General features: G+C 41.1%; 1 protein-coding gene and 2 pseudogenes across 1 annotated transcript in view; 2 read left to right on the plus strand and 1 right to left on the minus strand.

Moving 5' to 3' along the window:
* Nucleotides 1-27,322, minus strand: part of dati (datilografo) — a 1,513,307-nt gene that overhangs the window by 486,262 nt on the left and 999,723 nt on the right. The window lies entirely within an intron of this gene.
* Nucleotides 2,812-3,411, plus strand: LOC137234513 (retinoblastoma-binding protein 5 homolog; annotated as a pseudogene).
* Nucleotides 3,946-4,669, plus strand: LOC137234618 (stAR-related lipid transfer protein 7, mitochondrial-like; annotated as a pseudogene).

Consider the following 27,322-nt stretch of genomic DNA (forward strand, 5'->3'; position numbering starts at 1 on the left):
AAAAAAGAAGTGAAAGAGTTTCTTTCTTGTAAAACGCGTTCACCCTTCAATTCCGTCGAAAAGCGGTTTTGAGGGGTAAGTTAAATTTGGAAAGTTAAATTGGAAAGTCGCGCACCAACACGTACACATACGCCTGCACGGACATATATATAGCCGTTGGTGTTAGTGCGCGAAAGTAGATAGAAGCAAACACAGATAGTTTACATTAGGCTGGGTCACTATTGGCCGTGCTCATTCTTGGGTTTAGCTTGATGGCCTAAACATGCCGGCCCCCTTGCTCGAAGCAACATCGGTAGATCTCTGCGGCCATCTTCCCTGATCAACTTAATACTAACTAATATATAAATGAACGAAATTCATGGATGTCCCAATAAGGGCAGCGGCATGGCGGTCTTTTGCTTGACACAGAAATTAGTATTTCGGTTCCATCCGTAAATCGTGGAGCTGTAGTAAAGAAAAAGTAAACGTTAGGAAGTACGTGGTTGAGTTCAATTTTTTGCACCTCTTTTCACACGAATGGCACGTGAAGCTAGTTCGAGGGTTGAGGAAGATTTAGGAGCGGCATGCCCCAGACAAGAGCCAGCCAAATATACTGCTCTGCGCTAAAAAAGGGCCAAACGTAGATGGCAATGTGCCCGGCAGTATCAGCTCCGGATATATATCGGCTCCCAACATGAGTCGAACCGGACTTGACACAAAAAATGTTGGATCGGCGAGCTGCATATGGGTATAGGGTGTCGCGACCGAAGGGTCGACGTTCGCGCTTGGACTCACACGGGCGTAGTTGGGAACGATCGTAGCGTGAATCGTGAGCCTACGGCTCTGCCCATGTTTACCCCTTATTCGCAAGAGGCACCCTCGTTGTGATCCGTAGTTTTCTTCGTCGAGGTGTAACTGTCGAGCCAGGTCGCGTGAAATTATAGAAGTTGTGGCGCACGCGTCGATGAGTGCGCGTATCAGGTGCAACCGCCCTCGCGCCTCGATTTTGATCACGACAGTTGGCGATATCGATGTAAAGGGCCGAAGTGCTACGATCTCCCGCGTAATTTGCCCCGTTCTGAAGGCAGCTGGCAGTCGTCGAGAATGTCGTTCAAGCTGGCCCTGCGAACCTACTCTCTCTAACTCGTATCCTTGACGGGGGCGGAAAGTCCGGGATTCCGCTCCTCGTGTGCGTTGACGCCGGTTCGGGCTGCGGAAAGTCCGTGATTCCGCTATTCCCTTGTGACGATCTGAGCCCCGCTTCCTCGCTCTTTGGTGACGTTGGTGTGTTGTTGATGGGCGGAAAGTCCGTGATTCCGCTCCATCGGCGTTCGTGTGCGAGTGGGGGCCGGAACTTCCTTGGTTCCACCTTTTTACTGGTGGCCGGGCGGAAAGGCCGTGATTCACCTCCGGCTTCGTCCAATTCTCCTTCTTCTAGCTCGCGTGGCCCGCTGTCAGTTCCTATTTCTGATGCTTGAAGAGACAGAATGTGTTCGTCCTCGCTATCCATCTGAACGCTCCATGGCCTGATATCAACTTCCTGGGGCTCCGGATTCTCGAAGCTCTGGTGCAACGTAGTGTGGTGGTCCCCTTGGCACTGGTGACAACGTCCTTTGCTCGTGCAGTCGGCGGTGCGGTGTGCCACTGAAAGGCAGTTGCCGCAGTACCGTCCTAATGCGGCTTCCCTTTGCCTTTCCTCGGCCGATTTGGCTCGGTAGACCGGGCATAACCGGTTCGGATGTCGTTTGTCGCACAGGTGGCATGGTTTCGGGTACCGCTGTGCCATGCGTTCCGCCTTCCTGCGTAGAGTCGTGTACCGGGTCATACTGGACCTGAAAAGGGGTAACTGTCATTGGTCAGGGTTTAGAATTTGAGGGGATTTCATCATGCTTGAGGGGAGTTGGGTGTTGAGAAGATATTCACAAGAGGTTGGCAACAAGCTACAATTACTTAGGCAGTTAGCTGCACAAGAGCCTTGATTTTGTGTTTTTTTTTTTTTTTTTTTAAACACAAATCCGATATACAACGTGGTTTTTATGTAAATTATCTTAATGTCCACGCAATTTGTTTAAAAAGGCAATTACTTCTCTATGACGATGCGCTTCGTGTGCGATCTGACAGATTTGGCTTTAAGTGTGGCCACGCGGTAAGCTTTTGGCCAGTTGTCAGTATTTTGCCGACAGATGGCGCATGGGGGTAACTTTCGTGGAACGTATTTGGTTGTGTGGTTAGTTAATCATTTTAAAGCAGCAATCAAGGATGCCGAACGTGCCAAAGAAAACAGGGGTAAGTTTTATTTATTCCTTAATCTGAGATAAACATTGATTGGTTGAGGCGTTCCGCCCATATACGCCCCTACATCTGACTATACATTTCCGCTCCTAACTTTATATTTGTATAGTGTAATCAAAAAAAACTATTGTAAAGTGTGATAAATACATTGTACATTAACCCCACTATAAGAAATCAGGTGTATTTGATCTGGGTGGTAGTAGGATATTTTGGAGTAGATCATTTCTTTCAGGTTATAAATTTCCCTTTTTTCGCCTCAAAAGGGGTTAAGTCATCATCCCCCCGAGTGGGAGCATTTTAATAACCTTTGTTAAAATCCGTAAAACACGGCCCAAAAGGGAAGAAGGAAAGGGGGAAAAATGTGATTGTGTTTTTCCCGATTTTGCGCCGCCTTAGCCTCTGGCAACACCATATGGATTTTGTAGTGTACATTGTGTTATTGTAAGTGGATTGTATTACCCTTCAATGAATTTCCTGTCATTGAGAAAGAAAAAACGAGGTGCACAGCAATACCAAATACATACGCTTTAAATTTATAAAATGAATTTAGAATTATTGGAATCCTTGGGTCAGAACTATCCGGAGGAGTTTGATGGCTCTTTAGAATGCATATAGCTAGCTGTAACTTGTGCATTCAATGAATACGGCACACTATTGGCAGTCGGTTTCAATGATGGACGCATAGTAGTTTGGGACTTTTTAACGCGAGGCATAGTGAAAATAATTTCAGCTCATGTGCATCCTGTGTGCATATTGAGTTGGACACGCAATGGACATAAACTCCCATCCGCTTCAACAGATAATAATTTTCGTATTTGGGATGTGCTTACGGGAGACTGTGAACACAAATATCGCTTTCCATCACCAGTCCAATGCGTTATGCTGGAGTATTAGTGAAAATTGGTGATGTGCATAGATGCTTGCCACTGGACTCGGATGGTGATCTTAATATTGTAGCGTCCTTTGATCGTCGTGGTATACATATATACTGGCAATGCGAAAGGAAAAATTTTGGTTTTAAATGCTGAAACGTTGGAAATTGTGGCGAGCTTTCGTATTATTGTGGGATCTTCTAGCGCAACGGCAGTTAAAAGTATAGAGTTTGCTCGAAGGGGCGATGCATTTTTAATAAACACATAAGATCGTGTTGTACGCGTGTATGATTCAAAAGGAACTTTCATAACAGCTGATTTTTCAATTTCGCGTGCTTTTTTTTAATGTGTGTTTCTATTTAACATTACATTTTTTTTAACTGGACGTAAATATACAAAGCAATAACCGCATGCAAGAATTGTATATTTAGAAATGGTTTGGTAAATATTGTGTAAGCCTGTATGGTGCAATACATCAAGTTTGTTTTCAAAATATTTCATTTGACGACTGGCATTTAGGGGAAATGTGGTATAGCTGAAATGACGTCGAGCAATACATTAACGGAAAGGGGTAAATTCATGAAAAATTCGAAAAAAATCCATTAAATTTGTTGCTGCCTTGTTATGCAAGCGGCCCGGTGCCTCCAAAATTATACATAGCTCACCGGCGAGGGCGAGAAAGTGCATGGAGTAGTATTAAATTGAAATATACCAAGAAAAAAGGAATAAAACCCATTTGAATCCTTACATGCTGGCAGCAAACGTGAACAAAATGTCAGGTTGACGAAAAAAAAACATAAAAATGTTTAGGCGTATTTTATTAAACATTAAGCTAAGGTCAAATGTGCCTCTACGCTCTTGGTCATACCAATTTGAATCGATAGTAGCGCAACGTTCACGTAGAATACAACAATTATTCACCTTTTATCACCGTGTTTACGGTTCAAATGGGTTGCAACGAATACTACGCTCATATCATAAACAATTTGAACCACCAATAAGAGGTATTATGTTAAGTGCAGTAGGAACGAACTCTCATCTCATTTATTGGGAAATGCAATGGCCAAGGCTTTTCTATAATCGTGATTATGTTTATTGTCGTCGTTATGTGACTGATTAGAAACGTAATGTAATGATGGTTTGTAGTCGTGGAACCAAACATCCTAAATATCCAATGTACTCGAATAAAGTGAGAGTTAACGATTATTGGAGTTTGATGGTAATTAAACCTTATGAGACATTTAGGGAACCGGGGGTACACTATATACTAACATATTACGATGATCTAGGTTTGCCAATACCTCAAAATATTAAATCATGGGTAACACAAAAAACAAATGCCTGAATTTTTACAAAAAATGTATCTAGCAACAAAACAGTACTCATTTAAAAGAGCACTTGAAATGCAACATATTTTCACTTTATCCAATTTTCAACTTCAAAATCATGATTATATGGCTAATGAGTCTCGAACGAGTTGGCTCAAAAGATTGCTACGTACACGTGAGCCAGGAAGCAGTAAATAAGCCAAACATCAATACAGTGATTTATCAATAGCACTAGTTTGAAACTGGACTATGTACAAAGGGGTGGGGGAGGGGCTGCGTAGAAAATAATAACCGAAAAAATTGTTAATCATCTAATTATAGTTGCATAATGTATATTAAAGTGTTCTCATTCATTTCATGAATCAAATTTGACAACCGCGTAAAGGTGCAATTTATGAAATTTGCAATGATATTTTTTCGAACTAAGACGTGAGAATATGCTACAGCATTTTAAATGGAAAGTTGTTCAAAAAAATTTATTTAATCAGTGCATTTCAATTGTAATAATATGTAAAAATTAACTTTTTAGTTTTTTGATTTTGATCATGATTCGTACAAACTTTCATTTGTAATGAAAATTCTAATAATTGCCAATGTAATCGAAGTTGTTACTTGTTTTATTTGGAAATATCTACAGCAAAAAATAAATAAACAGACATGGGAAAAACTAAAAAGAAATTCAGCTTCACTGATGCCGATTCCAAAACAATAAAACCCAAAAGGTCCACACTAAAACCAGATAAACTAAGTAGCTCTAATAGCGAAGATAAAACCACGACATCACATGAACCGCTAACCGAACACAGTGCATCAAATTTGCTAAATCGAAAAATGTCTAAATCAACCGCAGAACCAGAATGGGTCACAGATGATGTAGATGATGATGAAGTTGATGATTGCTTCAATGATGAGCTGCATGAGGATGGTGTCAGCACCACAACTTGTTCAAGCTCATCGCCACATCACAGTCCAAAACATAGTAAACGTCGACTGCTAAAGCGAAAAAGTAAGGCGCCTGTTAAACGTTCGCCTACATTAACGTTGCGCGATTTTGTACCGAGAGATGGTGATGAATTAGTCACTGAGGCGCTACTGGTGTATAGTACTGCTACGGTAGTTTGGCAAGATGGTAGTATTGGGTGGCAATAATAACTTAGCCTCCTCAACGCCAACGCGACAGCAGCTAAGCTCAGCTGTACGTCAATTAACAGAAAACTCGAATCGCCTTTACCAAGAAATTGGCAACAAAGAGAATAAAATTGGCAGCCTCATTTGAAATTTTTGAGGATACAACAAACAATATTCCAGCTGTTCCTGTAACCACCTCTGTAGGTAAAACAAAGTTAATTTGTCAGAATAGCGCTGGTGTTCTGCCCACTGCTTCAGATCTTAAGTTCAAAACACCGGCGTAGTATTCTGAAGTTGTGTTAATAATTAAATATATAACGACATTTACCTTAAATTTTACATGTTTTTCAGGTCTTAAGCGTGAAACGCTTCACAGCCTCAACAACAACGACAATTGCATGCAGGATCACAATCAATCGGAGGAGGACCAAGACAAGTTTACCAAAACCAAGTAAGTAACGACAACAATGGTAGTTTAAGTCACTTATGTAGGAGTGAGAAAAATAAATGTATATTTAACATTGCGACCTCAATTTATATACCCTTGTTAGAACCCTTGACTATATCTTTGATAACCATGTGGGAGTATAAAGAAATAAATTTGTCTACGTTAATTTTTGCTATTTTTTATTGTTATTGACGATGTTTTTATGATGTGTAACACCTTATCCTCAGTATCATAAGTTTTGGATAGCGGTATATTAAGCTTGTATACGCACTGAACACCATTTAACCAAGCGTTGACCTTTGATACACCGCTTTCAAAAGCATAAATATCACAAACACAAAAAGATTCAACTCGCCGATTATAATTGTGGGATATTTAGTGGGATATTTAGAAAGACACAGAAAACATGTGTAGATTGGAAAGAGTTTCCGTCATGTCTTCTCATGGTAGTGTCATATATAGGAGGTTAGTAATAAAATGTTCGATAAAAGGTAACACATAACGCGAAATGTGGTGATCAATTAAAGTTTCGGTATGTCTTATTAAAAATTTTGTAAGAAAAATTTACATTTTTTTTTTTGTACAGAGTTGTATGCACCACAACAGGTAGGTATATCTTTGACAAGGAAAGGGGGGGGGGGGGGGGGGGTATTTGATCGTAGGTTGTATGTTGCGGGCCTGGGTCGTGGGTTCGGTTACGGCTCTCTAGATCCCTGATCCTCTTCGCTGGATGGGAGTAGCACTAGTTTAGTGAGGGGTCTTGTGACCTTCCCCTTTGCCGTCATGAGATCCACTACTCTTACTCGTCCATCCGATCCCGGATGGAGGTTGATAACCTTACCGGGCCTCCACTCATTAGGTTGCAGGTTGTCTTCTTTTATAACAACTAGATCGTCGAGCTTCATGTTGCTTTAGGTTGGCGCCATTTATTCCTTTTTTGAAGTTCGACGAGGCATTCCGTCTTCCATCGTCGACAAAAGGTGTGGTGTAGGGCCTTTAGTCGCTGCCATCGGTTAATAATTGATGCGGGGTTTTCGTCGTCGTCTGGCTCCGGGGGTGCTAAGAGGTGTCCCCCTATTAAAAAGTGCCCCGGGGTTAGTGGTTCTAGGTCGGATGGTTGATTTGAAGAGGGCGTTAAGGGGCGGGAGTTGAGGCATGACTCTATCCTGCAAAGCAGGGTAGAGAATTCCTCAAAGGTATATTTAAGGTTGGATGCTACCCTTTTGAAGTGAAATTTATAACTTTTCACTCCCGCTTCCCACAATCCCCCCATGTGAGGAGCCGACGCAGGAATAAAATGCCAGTTCAGATTTTGGTATGTATTGGTTGTTACTACCTCGGCGCGCGAGTCAGCCATGAAGGTTTTGAACTCCGCCCTGAGGGCTCTGGATGCCCCGACAAAATTGGTTCTGTTGTCGGAATACACATTCTTCGGGCAGCCTCGTCGCGCGACGAATCTGGCAAAAGCCGCCAAGAATGACCGGGTGCTCAGATCGGTAGTCGCTTCCAAGTGGATGGCCTTAGTGGAGAAACACACAAAGAGGCAGACATATCCCTTGGACACGCGACAGCCTCGCCCTTGATAATTCTTTATCTCAAAGGGGCCGGCAAAATCTACCCCGGTATAGGTGGTTCGTTCGGTCGGTAGAATGCCCATCAATTGTGTTTGCGCCTGTTTCCTATGCACTGCGCATACCTTGCACTTGTGAATTTCTGATCGTATCATATTTTTCACGCGAGGTATCCAGTACTGTGTGCGGATCAGGCGCAGCATAAGCTGATTTCCCCCATGTAACGAGATTTTATGGACAAATCGTGTGATGAGACGAGACAGTCCACTGTGATAAGGCAGAATTATGGGGTGGCGTTCGTTATACGAGAGGTCCTTGGACGCTTCGAGCCGCCCCCCGACTCTGATTGTCTCGTCCTCATCGAGAAATGGGTGCAAGGGTTGTAAATCGCTCTTTGGCTTGATTGAGCCTTTTTCTTTGAGTGTTCTGTACTCCTCCGCATAATGGCTTCGTTGAGCTTTGACGATCAGTCGACACATCGTTGCTTTAATCTCGATGGGTGAAATCGTCAGTGATGTTTCATTGAAGAAGGTTTTCAGATGAGTCCTTTTGTAGAACCGTAGAACATAGGACACAACTCTTAAAGCCCGGGAAAGGTCGGAAAACCTGTCTACAATATCTTCGTCTTTTCGGTTAAGCGAGGTTGTGTGGACTTGTAACCTTTTTTCTTCCATGGTTGTGGTGTAGCTTATTTCCTGGTTTGGCCATTCTTTGCCATCTTGCTGCAGCCAAGATGGGCCTTCCCACCACAAGGAATTGTTCACTAGTTCTTGCGCTAAAAGCCCTCTACTGGCTAAGTCTGCAGGGTTGGACGCTGAGTCCACATGACGCCAGTCCGTGTTCCCAACTTGGTCTATTATCTTTGTCACACGGTGGGCCACGAATGTTGACCATGAACACGGAGGTTTCCGTAACCAAGCTAAGACAATAGTTGAGTCAGTCCATAATAAGGTTTTATGTTTGCCTAAATTAAGGTTCTTGTTGATAGACTCTAGGGTTTCTGAAAGGAGAACTGCTCCACAAAGTTCTAGCCTTGGTAAGGAGATAGTTTTTACTGGCGCGACTCTTGATTTGGCTAACAACAGGCTTACAAATATTTGCTCATTAATATTGACGCGCAGGTAGACGGTGGCTGCGTATGCTTTTTCTGACGCGTCACAGAATCCGTGGATCTCCACTGTGGCTGTTGGTGAAAAGTGTACCCAGAGTGGGATCTTAATTTTTTCTATGTGCTGGTAACTTTCAATGAAACTTTGCCACCGATCCAGCGAGACTGGCGACACGGTTTCATCCCATCCTGTTCCCTCTAACCAGATGCCTTGCATCAACATTTTGGCGGTAACCACGAATGGTGCCAGCCACCCTAATGGGTCAAATAATTTTGCTATCGCCGACAGAATTTTCCGTTTTGTAAAGCTAGACTGTTCCTCTATGGTTTTCGTTTTGAAGTAAAAGGTATCTGAGTGGGCGTTCCACCTGATGCCAAGTGCTTTAACCATACTGGTATCCTCGAAGTCCAGGAAATCTTCGTTTAGGAGGTCAGCCTTTGGTAGGCCTTTAAGTAGTTTGTTCGAATTGGCGGTCCATTTCCTCAGCGAGAATCCTGCTGTCCCCAGGGCTGTAGTTATTTGATCCCTTGCTTTAATGGCGTCGGTAATAGTGTGGCCTCCTGCTAGCACGTCGTCAACGTACATTGCATTTCGTAGTATATCTGATGCTATAGGGTAGCTGTGTTCCACGTCGTCCGCTAACTGGAGCAGTGTTCGTATTGCCAGGTACGGTGCACAGTTAACTCCGAAGGTGACCGTTTTCAACTCATATAGTTGTATTGGCTGCGTACTTTCTGTTTGAAATACAATCCGTTGATACTTAGTGTGATCATCGTGTAACAGAATCTGTCTGTACATTTTTTCTATGTCGCTATTGAAGACATATTTGAAGAAACGCCACCTTAATATGAGAATGGTTAAATCATTCTGTAGAACTGGCCCCGGATGGAGGATGTCGTTGAGGCTGACTCCGTTTGCAGTTGATGATGACGCATTGAACACCACTCTCACTTTGGTTGTTGTGCTTTCTTCCTTTTTGACGGCATGATGTGGTAAAAAATAGGTATCACAGTCTTCAGCGGGGATGTGTGTTGGTACCCGGGACATATGCCCCAAGGTTTCATACTCTGCTAAGACCCTGTTGTATTCTGACTGTAATGGTGGGTCTTTAGCTAAACGCGTTTCCATTCGGAAAAATTGTGAACACGCAATTTTTAATGAGGGACCTAATTGTTTATATTTTGGAAATTCCTTTTTAAAAGGCAAGGATACAATATATTTACCCTTATCATTTCGAATCGTTGTGTTCTTATACAATTCTTCACAATACTTGTCATCATGGTTGTACGTTTTGTCCTTGGGGACTTCCTCTGTTTCCCAAAATGATCGTAGCTCTCTGTCTAATTGCACTTCACTGACAAAGGACACATATTTCTCGCTGGGTGAGATTGTTTCGGTTTGGCCGGTCAATATCCAGCCGAATACCGTCTCTTGGACTAGCAGTGTTCCTAACACGTCTTTTTTATTCCCCCTAATATCACCTGTGCGTAAATGTCGCCTCCTAATATCAGGTCGACTTGCTCATTGACAAAAAACGTTTGTCAGCTAATACTAGGTTAGGGAAGGCCTGCATGGCCATAGCATCCACCTTGCATGTTGGTAGATTGCCAGTTAGTTGCGGTAGCACAAGCGCGGTGGTGGCAATGTTTATTGTCGGATCAATTGGAGACCGCAGTTGTATATGACACGCCTCCTTTACTTGTTCTGACACTTGATTGGTGATGCCTGAAACATGCGCAGACATCCGCTGAGATGGCAAATTTATGCGGCGTTTAAGTCTTTCAGTTATGAAAGTACATTCTGACCCCGAATCTATAAGTGCCCGCGCGGAGAAGTTGGTGTTGTTGTAGAATATATTGATGCGGGCCGTACCTAGTAAAACCCCTTTACTTGTGGTTGTAAAGCAGGCCTTGAAGTGGTTATTTCCATTGCTTTGGTTATTTCCAGTGCTTTGATTATTGGAATAGGTGCGCCTTTGTTGCGCTTGGGCTGATGGGCCAGGATGGGTATTATTGTTGTTTGCGTTTTGGTTGGTGTCCGTTGCCTGAATATGTAGGAGCGTATTGTGTCTTTGCTTGCAGGTGGCGCAATTGTAGGAGCTTGAACACCTAGACACAGTATGTCCTGAGGATAGGCAGTTAATACACCCTTTCTTGTTTTTAATGAAGGTGATTCTATCGGAAACCGCCAATGTGCGGAACCGTTGGCAATGTTGTAGTTTTTGCTCAGTGGATTTACACATCTTGCACGCTCCTTTGGTTACACTCGTCTTAAAAGCACCTAGCTTTCTGTGAGAGTTTTCAGTGGATTGTCTACTATTATGGGTTTTCGGGTTTTTGGTTTCCAGGCTATCCTCAGTTATGCCAGAGACTGTCTCAAGTGTCTGGAAACGGTTCTGTAAGAATTTATCCATGTCTTCCACTTGGATATTTCAGTTTTATTTTGAACCGTTTGCTCCCATAAGCTAGTGTGCTTTTTGGTAATTTCGTTGAGCACAAATAAGTTATAATCGCATCCCAATTTGACACATCGATTTGATGTGTCTTTAAGGATGCGATACAGTTGTTGATGTCTCGCTGCAACTTTTTAATTGAAGTGTCGCAATCCTTTTCGACCGCCTCTAAGCTGAACAGTGTCTTCAGTTGAGTATTCACTAGTATGCGGTTGTTTTCGTATCTGTCTACCAGATTTTGCCACGCTATACCTAAACCTTCGTTTGTGAGTGGGCACTTTTGCACTATCTCTTTAGCCTCACCCTTGGTCTTTTGTATCAAGTGGTACAATCTCTCTACCGGGGTGAGTCGCTTATTTAAAATATATATGGCCGTAAAGAGGTCTCTGAATGTAGGCCAGGATAAGTAGTCTCCCTTGAACACATCAGTGTCACACGGGGGTAGACGCATAGTTGTATCCCTTTCGTGCTGTTCTTCGGGCTTAGGGTCGGGTTTGTTGAATGTGGCCTGTCGCGTTGATATGTTTGACATGCAACGCAAGTAGACTGCATAAGCACTTTTGTGTTTTATCTTAACAGCTGATATGTTTTTTCCCTCTAGAGTGTCCCCAGCTAATATTTCGTAATGGGCTGTTTTTGTTTTTTTCCACTTTGCCTTTAACTCTTCTTGCTGGATAGCCAGAGTATACTTGGTATGCTCGGAGTCGGGTGTGGTGTTGAAGTCAGCTTCAAACTCTATGACTTCATCAGCCATCCTGATGTAATTTTCCATCGCTTTTGACATGGTATCAGTACTGAGATTAAGGGCAAAATGGATCTAACTTGTTAATAGGGTAGCTCACGAAGGCACGTTCAACTTAAGATAGGATGATGTAGCTAGTGGGTATATGCCCAATATAATGGATTGCCGCCAAGGGGTAAACACGCAAATTATTATCTGTGTCTAAAAATTTTTTTTTTTTTTTGCTAATTGTGCTTTATGCGAACGCTCTTGTCACCCAACTCACCGTAGTGTTAGTGTTGTGTGTATAAGAAGATAAGGTTAAGTGACTTTGATTTAATGGCAGTAACGCTGATTTATGTAAGAACTTAAAGAACTGGTTAAATTTATTACACTTATGTAAGTGTTTAAAGGTTCTAAAATATTGGAAGTGACTTGCGATAAAGTGCGTTAAAGTGTTGTTGCAAAGAAAATTGCCACACTACAGTGAAAGTGGGGTTATGTTGAATTTGTGCAGCTGGTTGCGATATTCCTCGAAAATATGCGTTACAGCAAACAAAATACTAAATCAAAAGACTTTATGTAAATTTGTGTGACTTAATTGCCACACATACGTATAATTGTTTGGCTTTTATTAATAAAATCGCGATATTGGTACGCCGGGAAGTTAGTATATGTAAATTCCCTACTTGTGCAAAAAACAAAAAAAATTGAACTCAGACCACGTACCTTTGTGCCTTTGTTTGACCGCTCGTTTTGTTTGCTGGTGTAATGCTTGTCGCCTTTGAAACGCTTAGGTGGTGCTAACTGCTAACTTTTGAAACGCTTTTGTGTGGTTATATTGATGGTTGCTTTTGAAACGCTTTGGTGGTGCTAACTGCTAACTTTTGAAACGCTTTTGTGTGGTGCTGCTAACTGCTAGCTTTTGAAACGCTTTTGTGTGGTTATATTGATGGTTGCTTTTGAAACGCTTTTATGTGCTGTGGTTATCCAGTGGGTCGCTAGTAATTTAATGGTTTCTATAATTATTCCGGCGTAGTAGGACCATGAAAAAACCTCCTGGGGCTTCGATAGCTCAAGTGAGTTCCCAAGGGGTTTTTGCGCTCGTTGAAAAAAGAGAAAAAGGGAAAAGAACACACAGCAGATTAAATTCACGAATTTAACAATTTAATTATTTTCAGTTCAAAGCTAACTCACAATATATATATACAAAAGCTAATTCACAGTTTGATTAATTATACATAGGTTAAGTTATACAAGCGAAAAGAAAAATCTTACCTATAACAGGGCTGATGGCTGCAGTGATCACGGAGCTTTCCAAAAAAGAAGTGAAAGAGTTTCTTTCTTGTAAAACGCGTTCACCCTTCAATTCCGTCGAAAAGCGGTTTTGAGGGGTAATTGAACGAAAGTAAATTAAATTTGGAAAGTTAAATTGGAAAGTCGCGCACCAACACGTACACATACGCCTGCACGGACATATATATAGCCGTTGGTGTTAGTGCGCGAAAGTAGATAGAAGCAAACACAGATAGTTTACATTAGGCTGGGTAACTATTGGCCGTGCCCATTCTTGGGTTTAGCTTGATGGCCAAAACAGTTTAAATAATTTAAGGATCGGCTTAGAAAAGTTGACAGCGCAAAACTTTAGAATACAACTAGGAACACCATCTGGACCCGGAGAGGTAATTGGTTTCAACTCCAGAAGACTCTTCAGAACAGTATCTATATCTACGACAGGAACCAGAATACAATTAGAACTTTCTAAGGTGTAAGGATAGAGATCCGATTGAAAAAGTTGAGATGAATAGGTCGACTTAAAGTATTCAGCAAATAAGTTGGCAACATCATCATCCGAGCTTGCGTTCTTACATCCATAGGCCAAATCAGATGGAAATCCTGAGGTTTTTCTCTTAGAATTGACAAAACTAAAGAATTGTTTCGGGTTGTTAAAAAATTGAAGCTTACACCGATTTAAGTAATGTTTATAGCACTGCTGATTAAGACGATGAAAGTTTGATCTAGCAACTAAATATTTAGAAAAATCGGAGCATGATCCTGATATTATAAATCGTGTGTATAGCCTAGATTTAATATTATATAGTCTTACAAGATGTCTTGAGAACCACGGGGGTTTGCCCGTTCCAGCATTGCCATGACGAAGAGGCACACAGCATGCAAAGAAACCATCGAGAGAACTGTAAAAAATAGAAGTTGCTGACTCAACATTTTTACAAGCATATAGATCCGACCAGTTATGGGTGGAAAAAAGATAATTCAGCTTATTAAAATCTGCCTTACAAAAACATCTTGATCGAAAGCTAGATTTTACTCTTGCTGCATCAAACAACACAGGCTGAGCATAATCAAGCATTACCTCAAGTGTAGGAATAAGTGGATCCTCTGGAAGTGATAATGGGGGAATTCGCTTGAGAGCAATACCCACAGGGTCATCCGCAAATACCAAATCCAGCATTTTATCTTTGCAATTTAATATATTGTTTAATTGTAGTAAATGTATATCAAGCATACTCTTACAAAAATCATGCTGAGTGGTGGACGTCAAAAAGTTAAATTCACTGTTGCCAATCAAACTTACTGTAGGCAAATTGAAGTCACCAAGCACCACCAGGCCGTCCCTATCTCGCAACTGAGAGTAAACACTACGTACAGATAAGCTATGTTGAGTACAAACATGCATATCCGAACGTGGCGGAATATAGCAGCAGCAAATAAATAGACTAGCACTACGTAATGAGATCTTTACTGCTATAAACTCAATATCAGAGTCATAGTCCAACGATAGTAATTCTGACGGTAGGCTAGAGTCTATGGCTATAAGGACACCACCCGCTCTAGATACACGATCGCGCCTATACACGACATAATTACACGAGAAGATCTCTGAGTTATAATTATCTTCCTTAAGCCAGGTCTCAGCAAAGGCTATCACTTGCGCTGTGAACGAAAAACTGTTTAGAAATAACGAACTCAATTTGGATCGTAAGCCACGAACATTCTGATAATGAATAGATATATAAGACAAACCGATATTTACGTCTGTAGTATTTTTGCCGAGTCCGGTAAGTTTTTTGAAACTCTTACATTTGCCTTTTTTTTGAACAAATGTATCACCGAATGTTTCGGCCAAAAAGACTGTTCAAGAATTTTGTCAAAATATGCATCAGGCACTGATATTTTAAAAGACGAGATGTCCCTTTCATACTTAAAATTAAATTTGTAAACACTTAATTTAATAGGTTTAGAATCAAGCTTGGATACAATATAGTTAATTATGTCATCTTCCGTCAACGATGCGTGAAGCCGTGATACAAATATCGACCTACGAGGCGACACAGCAGTAACCTCTCTGTGGGCCTCAGGTTGCACTCCAGTATTAACATCATTAATAATATTAAAAGCGTTAACAGCAGACCCAATATTAGCGGAATGAGGCTTATCATTGCTATTTACAGCATAAGATGTACTTGAGGTGTCGACGGCATCATTATTAGTATGTGGGACGACAGTATGTACATTATCCGCGGCGGTGAAATTGTTTGAAATAGCGGCGCCAGAATTTTCAACAGTAGACAGCCTGGCGTCACTGCAGACAGCGGACGGTGACAAAACAATTGACGAAAACGAAGGTGGGATAGGCACAGAGAGGGGTGTAGGTGTGAGCATAGCCGATGCATTATCAGCTATATGTAGTTGTGAACCTTCTAGAGGAGTGTTTAGAGGGGGACCCGTACACTGCGAATGCGAGCCAGAAGGCAGCGGCGAGAAAGTGCATAGATCCATTGCATATGTAAGCATAGCATCGTTGTTGTGTTTTGGGGGCAAAGTACACGAACTCACTGCAGCTTTGAGCGCACCGATTTCGGCAGCCAACGCACCAATGCTATCACGATTGTTCTTATTGTTTTTGTTCTTATTCTTATTTTTAGAACTGCGCTTATTTGAGCTTGCTTTTTCCTTCGCTTTGTCTTTGTTGCTGCTTTTTTCTTCCTCCATGTTAACAGCTTGGTTACAACAAATTAAGTTTTTTATGCCATCTATTTGGGTAGACAAATCCCTGAATTTTACTTCAAGGGCAGTCATTATGGCTTCTAGCCCCAGTTTTTGAGAGGCTAGGACGGAGTCACATGCCTTCGAAATTATAATAGGCGCATTTACACACTCCGCACGTATATGATAATTTGATTTTATTTATTTATTTATAACGATATTCAGAAAAGGCGTCCACCAATAGAACTAAGGCCCACTCCCTCTTAAAATACTCGTTAACATTTTTCATTTGATACACATATCGTACAAACCAATTCTAGAGTCACCCCTGGTCCACCTTTATGGCGATATCTCGAAAAGGCGTCCACCTATAGGACTAAGGCCCACGTCTTTTTAAAATACTCATTAACACCTTTCATTTGATACCCATATCGTACAAAAAAATTCTAAAGTCACCCCTGGTCCACCTTTATGGCGATATCTCGAAAAGGCGTCCACCTATAGAACTAAGGCCCACTCCCTTTTAAAATACTTATTAACACCTTTCATTTTATACCCATATCATACAAACAATTTGTAGAGTCAACCCTGGTCCACTTTTATAACGATATTCCGAAAAGGCCCACTCCCTCTTAAAATACTCGTTAACATTTTTCATTTGATACCCATATCGTGCAAACAAATTCTAGAGTCACCCCTGGTCCACCTTTATGGCGATATCTCGAAAAGGCGTCCACCTATAGGACTAAGGCCCACGCCCTTTTAAAATACTCATTAACACCCTTCATTTGTTACCCATATCGTACAAAAAAATTCTAGAGTAACCCCTGGTCCACCTTTATGGCGATATCTCGAAAAGGCGTTTACCTATAGAACTAAGACCCACTCCCTTTTATAATACTCATTAACACCTTTCATTTGATACCCATATCGTACAAACAAATTCTAGAGTCACCCCTGGTCCACCTTTATGGCGATATCTCGAAAAGGCGTCCACCCATAGAACTAAGGCCCACTCCCTTTTAAAATACTCACTAACACCTTTCGTTTGATACCCATATTGTACAAACGCATTCTGGAGTCACCACTGCTCCACGTTTATGGCGATATCTCGAAAAGGCGTCCACCAATAGAACTAAGGCCCATTCCCTTTTAAAATACTTGTTAACATCTTTCGTTTGATACCCATATTGTACAAAAAAATTCTAGAGTCACCCCTGGTCCACGCTTATGGCGATATCTCGAAAAGGCGTCCACTTATAGATTTAAGGCCCACTCACTTTTAAAATACCCATTAGCACCTTTCATTTGATACATATCGTACAAACAAATTCTAGAGTCACCCTGGTCCACCTTTATGGCGATATCTCGAAAAGGCGTCCACCTATATAACTTAGGCCCACTCCCTTTTAAAATACTCATTTACACTTTCATTTGATACCCATATCGAACAAACAAATTCGAGAGTCAGCCCTGGTCCACCGTTATGGCGATATCCCTAAATGGCGTCCATCTATAGAACTATGGCCCACTCCCTCTTAAAATACTCTTTTATACCTTCCATTTGATACACATGTCATAAAAACACATTCCAGGGTTACCCTAGGTTCATTTCACTACGAGGTGATTTTCCCTTATTTTGTCTCCATAGCTCTCAACTGATTATGTAATGTTCGGTTACACCCGAACTTAGCCTTCCTTACTTCTTTTAATTCGTTTTAGTAGAAAACAATTTTCAAAAAAAAAAACTTTATTTTCAAGAAATAAGCACACATTTTTTTCTACTAAAACGAATTCCAAATAATAAGGTGAAACAAAAATTTGAAGGAATCCCAAATACTTTTACAAGAGCTATTGTTAAAGTTTTTTAGTCAAAATTCAACAAGACTATGTCTGTATTAAAGGAAAAATTGCCTTCTATTTTTTGGTCCATTTATATGAAGGTAGTCCTTAAAATTTTTTAACATATTTTTATTTTCAATTTTTTAGTACTGCCTACAAAAAGGCAATTGCAAATTTTATTAGTAATTTAAGTAATTCCTAAGTGAAAATTCTTCTCTTTATTTATTTGTTCAAAATAGCAAGATTTAAGAGAATTGCGTTTACCGCGACTTAGTTTTAAGACAACAACACTGTTCTAGTTAGAATTGCAACTCAACACAACAAATGCAGTGGGATGACCAATATATATGTACATATGTACATTTGTATTTTAATGCAAATGATTATGCCTTTTTGTTCGTCATTCTATGTATTGTTGTTTTTGCAGATATTTGTTTATACTTACGGTGTTTTAAATTGTTTATATTTTCATATTTATGCTTAGGGTGAATAATTGTTTACATGTTAACTAATTTTTGCTTTTTCCACAGTTCCTGAAAATGATCTCAGAATGAGATCGAAATATCGACCAAATAAAATTAGAAATACAAACATTTAAACTGTGTTTAAATTTTTTAAACTGCCTCGAGCTCATCAAAATTTAATAAATTATTTTTCCTATAATTCTATAAGAAGCTATGAAGATTTGTTGGCCAAACCATACATTCAAATGCAAAGTACCTATTTTGCAAAAGTGGGGACCTCGAAATCGGACTTCGAGCTATGGTGTCTTCAGCAATTTTTCTGTAGATTAGGTTTTTGCTATACTCCTGATGGGAAACAATCCATTCATACAATTTGACCCGCTCTAATATACGAATAAGTCGAAGTTCAGCTCGCTTCATTTTATTTTCTTTTAATTTGATAATAATAATAAGAACAATGCACAGCTAATTTCTCTTACAAATTGGAGTCCCCACAAAACAATCATTAGCTACGGCGCGACCAACCAGCATTTGCTGGCCAGTTTATACAACTGAGACCTACTGCAAGTAAAGCAGACCAGTGTTTTGCTAAAATATAGAAAAAAGAGGTCTAGAAAGAGCTAAATTTCTTCAAGAAAATCCAAAACACGTTGCAAAAAGAGCTAAAATTATATGTATATTTTTCAATGCAAGTTTTCACATATGTTTCAAATCAAACTTAAACAAAATTATAACAAGGTACAATAAACTAAAAAACAAAAAAATAAGGTACAAGAGAGGTACACAAATAATACTATTTTTATAGTTCATTTTATATTTTTTAATAACAAAAATACGTTTTTTTTTTTTTAATTTTTGTTTTGCCATTTGGCGGTAAGGTATCGTTAAAAAGTAAGAAGTATTTTTCACACTACTACAATGACGGCACGGCTATGTGTTCGCCAAAAATACGACTTGCCAAAATGTTCGCCGATGAAAATTAATTTAAATTTTTTCCAATTTCTTTATTAAATTTTTAACGTCCTACGTGTGTACGAATCACCAATAAAATACAATTGTGCGACATTCAAGTTTATGTTGGGACGAGATGTATTTGAAGGGCCTTAGACTTAAAATCTATGATTTCGTCCTCTGAAGATGAATTATTATTTTTGCTACACTCATAAATATTTTTTTGAGTTCATTAATTTTAAGAGATTGATGTTTATTTCAAAGTCATGACAGCATTTATTCACTCATTTAAGACCACATCTTATTGTCAAAAGCGAATTCAACATAACTAAATTCATTTTGTTTCTGCGTTTGCTTTTAATTAAACTCATGTTTGAAAACGTTCTTGCGACTTCAGCATTACTTAGTAGCAGCGCAAAATTGACAAGCTTTTGAAATTATACTGTTTAACATGAAACCAAATACTTAATATTGAAGTCACATTTTTCCAATTTTGGTAATAGACATTTTTCCACTGCATTGGTAATCTCGTTATTTCATCAGTGCTATACTTTGAGGTTGTACAATTCTCAATATGTTTTCAACCGAAAAGGAATCTGGTTTGTCAAGAGCTTCTATATTGTGCGGCAAGCGTTGCCTTAATTCCTCTATTAATTTAATTATGAAGCTAGGGGCTAAACCGGAATTTTTGGAGCTAAACACAAAAAAAGGGCTAGATCTGGCTCCAAAATGACAACACTGGTGCAGACGGTGGCACGCACATGCACACGCAAAGCGGTAAAATAAAAAAAAAATTGAATTTCATAATGCAAAAACCGTCAACAAGAACGTGTGGCACGAAGCAAGTACGTGGGTTATCTGACACGCACACATATAAACTGATGTCCAGCAAATGCTGTTGTGTCCCACCGTAGCAATACAACAGCAAAAATGAATCGCCGCTTTTTAAAACGCACTACTGCCTTCAATGTGTGTCTCAATATTAGAATGGTGAAAACAAGAAAGCACTACACGTCGATTGAGATTGTAGCATTGGCAACGAATGCTGAAATCTGATTCACATGCGAAATATTCTGCGCTTTTCTCTGGTATGTGCATATGTAAATTACCCTGCAGTGAAACCAACTAGTTGTATACTAGAAGAATACAAGTTTTTCAAAAATCGCAACTAGTTAGGGTTGTGTCTTTTTTCCATATTAGCAACTGGTATTCTTAACACGGCGATGTCCTACGAAATATCAATTTCCAGTCTCTGCATTAGCATCATACCTGTTGACAAATTAGTCATTATATGCACCAGAATCGTACCCAATGTCATACTACACAGTATATGCATCAGGGTCATACCAATCAATACACCAGTCAGCCTCTCGCCAGAATTGTACCAGATGGCATTCTAGTTATTATACACATAAATATAATACCAATTGACATACTAGTTAGTTTAGGCAAGACTATATTGATAACAGCGTTCTCTGGGCGCGACTTCGCGATGCTACTTCCCTACTTAGTGTGGATTAAGATTAGGACCTCCTTGTGTTAATCTGGATGAACCGTTTGAGGTGGAAAGTGCCGTATCTCATCGTAGTGCCTGCGAAGATGGTTCCTTATTCCTCTTGGAGTAGTGTACGGTGCTGACTGTGTCAAAAGCTTTTGACATGTCAAGTGCCACGAGCACCGTCCCATGATGAAGTTTTGGTTGGATCAGTTCTCAATATATCTAGGTGTTAATGGCGTTTAACGAAGTGGTAGTGATATTACGGAAGCCATGCTTATTTCTGGCTAACAGATTTTGTCTTTAAATGAATGACATTTGTCTTTAATGAATGACATTGGTAGATACGACTCACCATCGTTAGCTGAGTTTTCGCGCTTTGGTATTTAGGTTAGTCTTACCATTCTTTATTATTCTGAAATGACAAAGGCTTAAATGACAGGTAGAAAACATGCGTTATGTAGCTGATGCCCTTATGCCCAAGTCAGTTTAGCATCGGCATTGCTATTCCATCTGGGCCTATCGATTTAAAAGGCTTGGACTTTTTAATGGATTTTTTGATGTGCAGAAATAACGGTGAGGTGTTATGTGCCCAGCCTTGTTAACTAAAGTATTTATTGCAAATTGTAAAAAAACATTAGCGCATTTCACCGAAATCGATAGACAAAATCCTAAAGAAATGCTAACTTGTATGAATAACACATCCATACATGGCAACGAAGAGATAACTCACACACAGATGTAGTCATCACCCGAAGTTGTTCTTACACATGTGCATGCATATTTGCAGCTTAATTACCAAGCAGGAGATACAGCAGGAGCGAAACTTATAGACTTTAGTAGAAATATGCGAATGAAGCAACGGAAAGTATAAAAACAGCGCTAGCTGCGTAGTTAAAATCAGTTTTGATTTAAGCACGCTATTTGTTGTGAAGTACAAGTGTTATTGTGAAGTACTTTCAAAGTAGTCTAAAAAAGACCATTTTGCGTTATTGAATATTGGAGTTATTTATTCAACAGTTAAGCGATTCGAACGTTAGCAGAAGGTTTGGAATAAGCGGAATTTCCCTAAATTCGTTACAAAATATATCAAAAAATTATGTACAATGATTTACTTATGCGACTTTCTACATTGGTATAAAATAAAAAAATAGATGGGTACTTTGTGTGAGGGTACAAAGTTTCACGTTTCTTTTGGTCTGTATGATATAGCTATGATCAGGCTGGGTAGTAATGATTACTTTAGGTAATCAATTACCGTCAATTCCCCATTACATATACTTGAGGAAAGTAATCAATTCCTTGTAGAAGTGATTATATTTCAATTCCACAAAAAAATGTGCCAAAAGTAATTTCGTTTTTTTGAGGCTCAAGTACAAAATATTTTTTGTTTGTAATTGAAAAAAAAAAATACTTTGCTCAAATGTAATTTCAATCCCAGTACTTTCGACAGGAATTGTAATTGAACATTTTCTAATTGAATTACGAGGAATGCCAAAAGTAATTAATAATTTCCCATTACTTAAAGGAATTGCAAAAGTAATTGAAAAATTCTTTGTGCAAAAAATATTTTTGTGATTCAATCACTGTCTTCTATGACTGGAAATTCATTTCTCCTCGCCATATATGAGGACGGGTATGGTAAGATTATGTCTTTGTAGTTTAGCTTTGCTGTTGAGCGGCCGGCCAATTGCATTGTACGTGGCTATCAACGTTTCTCTATATTTTCCTCAAGTGCTGCTGACAAGCGACTTGAATATTTGTTTGCGGCTTTGTACGTTAGATACAATTTCGATGGCATACGCCTTGAAGGTGAGAGTGTCACCGAATGTTGCCCCTAAGATCTTTGGATGACGGACAGTCGCTAGCGCAACACCACCGACGTGAACTTCCAATGTGGATTTGGTCGGCTTGGTTCAGATAATTTGCCATGAGGCGTTTTGAGTGCCGCGGTTGGCTGTGCGAAAAGCTCTTGACAGCGCTGTTAGTGTATGCAATTTGCGGAAGCCATACACGGCGGGATAGAAGAAGCGGCTTAACTACGGTAGGATGGCGGATGGCCAATGGTCGTCGTAGCAGCGGCGGGACGGATGCAGCGGCTTAACGGAGGTAGGATGGCGGACGGCCAACGGTCGTCGTAGCAGCGGCGTGACGGATGCAGCGACATAACGGCGGTAGGATGGCAAAGGGCCAACGGTCGTCGTAGCAGCGGCGTGACGGATGCAGCGGTTTAAAGGCGGTAGGATGGCAAGCGGCCAGTGGTTGGTGTAGCAGCGGTGGCACCATCACGGCGGGATCGGCACAGCGATAGTATTGCAGACGGCCAACGGTTGGCGCAGCACCGGCGGGATGGAAGTAGCGGCGGCACCAGAGGGGCGACGATGCGACGGCAGCGGCGGTGGGTTACGTAACGCGTACCAGGGCCGGGGTGAGGGGGGAAACAGGCTGGTGGCTTGGTTTACCTGGACAACGGCTGCGTGTTCTAGGCGTGGTAGGATGGGCGTACAAGCGGGCTTATATTGGTCGGTCGGCTTCGGCAGGATCGGGCTGATCGATCGTCTTCGGCAGGCTCGATAGTCGGCGGGGTCGGTCACCTGCGTGAGAAACTGCGAGGACTCAGGTTAGTGCTGGTTTCATCGCTGGACACCCCCGCCACCCTACTTGCACACTAGTAAAAGGTGCGTAAGGGGGCGGGGTTGTACCAGCCGAGACACCGTGGGTCGACCCGTGGGCGGAGGGGAAGTGCACCGTAACGGCACATCGGAAGCCCCTTGTGCGCACGCATCGGCTCACGGCCGAAACCAGAGATGAGGAGAAGGGTTCGAATGGTTATGAAGGCGTCGGGCCGCTCAAAACCCAGGAGAGCGCGGGGGGCAAATTAGCACAAGGCATCCTCCCCGTCGTCCTTACCCAAGTGAAGGGTGACCCGCGCCATGACGGCGCCCCTGCCACTCAGCCAGCCTAAGCTAGGACTGAGGGGGAGGGTCTGTATGGTCATGAAGGCGTCGGGCCGCAGAACACCTAGGAGGGCGCGGGGGCAAAATAGCACAAGGCATCCTCCCCGTCGTCCTTACCTAAGTGAAGGGTGACCCGCGCCATGACAGCGCCCCTTCCACTCAGCTAGCTAGCAGGAGGGAAAAGAAAAAAGAAGCGGTTAAATGGCCATGAAGGCGTCGGGCCGCTCAACACCTAGGAGGGCGCGGGGGGCAAAGTAGCACAAGGCAGCCTCCCCGTCTTCCTTACCTAAGTGAAGGGTGACCCGCGACATGACGGCGCCCCTTCCACTCAGCTTGCTAGCAGGAGGGAAAAGTATGTCTTTAAAAAGATATACACCCCCACTGGCTCACCTGCTAGGACTGAATGGCAAAAATGCAAATTCGCTGTTTATACGGGTGGTGCCGCAAACTGGTTGAGAAACTAATTCACCACTATTGTGATTTTCTTGTGTGGTGTGTTTCGTGTGTTTCGTCCCCCTCCCACTTCGGTTGACGGAAAGCTGCGGTGGGGAAAGATGGATCTCCAGGCATGGCCTAGGTATTATGCCGGTGTGCGTGTGGGCGAAGCACTTTATTTAAAAAAAACTCTTTTTTCTCAATAATCTACAGAGTCATTGCCCTTAAGTTGTAACAGAGTTAATGCGTACATATCATATTATTTTAATTCATAAATTTTGTTTTTTTTGTCGGGGTAGGGATAGCACTTAAATTGTGTCCGTTTTAGTGTTTCTCCTGTGTCCCTTTTGTGTTGTTTTTTTTTTCATACAATGTGAGAAAACTATTTATACTTAATTTTTTTCTTAAAATTAAAAGAGTGTTTATATATAAAAAAATAGAAAATTTTTATTGGTCCCACCTTCCTTCTTCAGTGCCTTATTCAATTGGTATGACTCTTTTCGTTCCCATGAGTGACACCTTTGCGTGTTTATCGTTTATCATTTCGACCCTCACCCGCTGTGCTTTCAACCGGAATGTCCAGGTTTTCTTGGATTGGTTGGCCGGGCGCTTGAGTCTTACATTCCTGAAGAAGTTCTCTGCGTCAGGTGGTACCCTCTTATCTGTATCTTCTTTGTTGTTCGTGTCGTTGTCCCGTCGCTTTAACGTAGGTAGGTTGAACTGGCCGGTCCATGAGGACCTCACATAGACTGATTGAGTCCGTAGTGTTACCAGAAGTTTGTTTTAACGACCAAACTGAAAAACCCTATCAAAAACCAGGACCTATGTTATAAAATAACTCCGTCCTCTTGGCAAATACTAGAAGCTTCCTAGGACTTACGCCACTTGCTGCTTCAAGATCTGACAGCTGTATCACTCCTAATAGCTGAAGTCTTAGCCTGGCAAGTGCAGGGCACGAGCACAGAACGTGCTCGATCGTTTCCTCCTCCAACCCGCACTTCCTACATCTGCTATCACTGACTAAGCCTAGTTTAAAGGCATGTGACGCCAGAAGGCAGTGTCCAGTCAGAATACCCGTCATGAGTCTACAGTCTTCTCTTTTTAATGATAGGAGCAACTGTGTTGTAAGACCTACACATAATCTTCGACACTTTACAGCCCCGCGCTTGAACCCACGCCTTTCCCGCTTGGTCGATCATGCGCACCTCTCGCCTTCGCTTAATCTCGCCCAATCTAATTGGGACATCTACGGAGCAAGCTTCAATGGATGCGCCCTTTTTTAGCTAGTTCATCCGCTTTTTCATTCCCATCTATTCCCATATGCCCTGGGACCCAATATAGATGTATGCTTCTCCCTGTCCCGATTATCTCCAGAGACTTCTTACACTCTAACACGCATTCAGATGCTGTGCTATGCGAGATTATTGCCTTAATTGCTGCTTGACTGTCAATATAAAAGTTAACACGGTTGCAGCTTAAGCTATTCTCTTCCAGGGTTTCTACTCCTTTGGTTACGGCTAATATTTCCGCTTGGAAAACGCTACAGTAATCCGGCAGCCTGTAGGATCTGCTTATTTCCGGATCAGCGCAGTATACCGCAGACCCTACTCCTTCCACTACTTTGGAACCATCGGTGTACACATGTATCGCCTCGTCCGCCATTTGCGCACCCTTGCGCCAACCGTCCACCTCTATTGTGGCCTTAAGATCTCCCTCGAAGCGCAGATAGGGAATCATGTAGTCTGATGACGCTATACTACTATGGCCATATGGTCGGTGCTCAAGCTGCCCCGAAGCACCGAGCCTGGTTGCGGTCGTTAAGGCTTTGTTCTTTGCTACCAGGTCTACAGGTGGGATGTGCAAAATGGCATACAGTGCAGCCGTCGGTGTCTTCAGCAATTTTTCTGTAGATTACGTTTTTGCTATACTCCTGATGGGAAACAATCCATCCATACAATTTGACCCGCTCTAATATACGAATAAGTCGAAGTTCAGCTCGCTTCATTTTATTTTCTTTTAATTTTATAATAATAATAAGAATAATGCACAGCTAATTTCTCTTACAAATTGGAGTCCCCACAAAGCGACCAACCAGCATTTGCTGGCCAGTTTATACAACTGAGATACTACTGCAAGTAAAACAGACCCGTGTTTTGCTAAAATATAGAAAAAAGAGGCCTAGAAAGAGCTAAATTTCTTCAAGAAAATCCAAAACACGTTGCGAAAAGAGCTAAAATTATATGTATATTTTTCAATGCAAGTTTTCACATATGTTTCAAATCAAACTTAAACAAAATTATAACAAGGTACAATAAACTAAAAAACAAAAAAATAAGGTACAAGAGAGGTACACAAATAATACTCTTTTTATACTCAGTTGAGCAGAGCTCACAGAGTATATTAAGTTTGATTGGATAACGGTTGGTTGTACATATATAAAGGAATCGAGATAGATATAGACTTCCATATATCAAAATAATCAGGATCGAAAAAAAATTTGATTGAGCCATGTCCGTCCGTCCGTCCGTCCGTCCGTCCGTCCGTTAACACGATAACTTGAGTAAATTTTGAGGTATCTTGATGAAATTTGGTATGTAGGTTCCTGAGCACTCATCTCAGATCGCTATTTGAAATGAACGATATCGGACTATAACCACGCCCACTTTTTCGATATCGAAAATTTCGAAAAACCGAAAAAGTGCGATAACTCATTACAAAAGACAGATAAAGCGACGAAACTTGGTAGATGGGTTGACGTTATGACGCAGAATAAAAAATTAGTAAGATTTTGGACAATGGGCGTGGCACCGCCCACTTTTACAAGAAGGTAATTTAAAAGTTTTGCAAGCTGTAATTTGGCAGTCGTTGAAGATATCATGATGAAATTTGGCAGGAACGTTACTACTATTACTCTATATGTGCTAAATAAAAATTAGCAAAATTGGATGAAGAACACGCCCACTTTTTAAAAAAAAAAATTTTTAAATTCAAATTTTAACAAAAAATTTAATATCTTTACTGTATATAAGTAAATTAAGTCAAAATTAAACTCCAGTAATGATATGATGCAACAAAATACAAAAATAAAAGAAAATTTCAAAATGGGCGTGGCTCCGCCCATTTTCATTTAGTTTGTCTAGAATACTTTTATTGCCATAAGTCGAACAAAAATTTACCAATCCTTCTCAAATTTGGTAGGAGCATAAATTCTATGACGGTAACTGTTCTCTGTGAAAATGGGCGAAATCGGTGGAAGCCACGCCCAGTTTT

The sequence above is a fragment of the Eurosta solidaginis genome, chromosome X, assembly GCF_040869045.1.
Source record: "Eurosta solidaginis isolate ZX-2024a chromosome X, ASM4086904v1, whole genome shotgun sequence".
Lineage (NCBI taxonomy): Eukaryota > Metazoa > Arthropoda > Insecta > Diptera > Tephritidae > Eurosta > Eurosta solidaginis.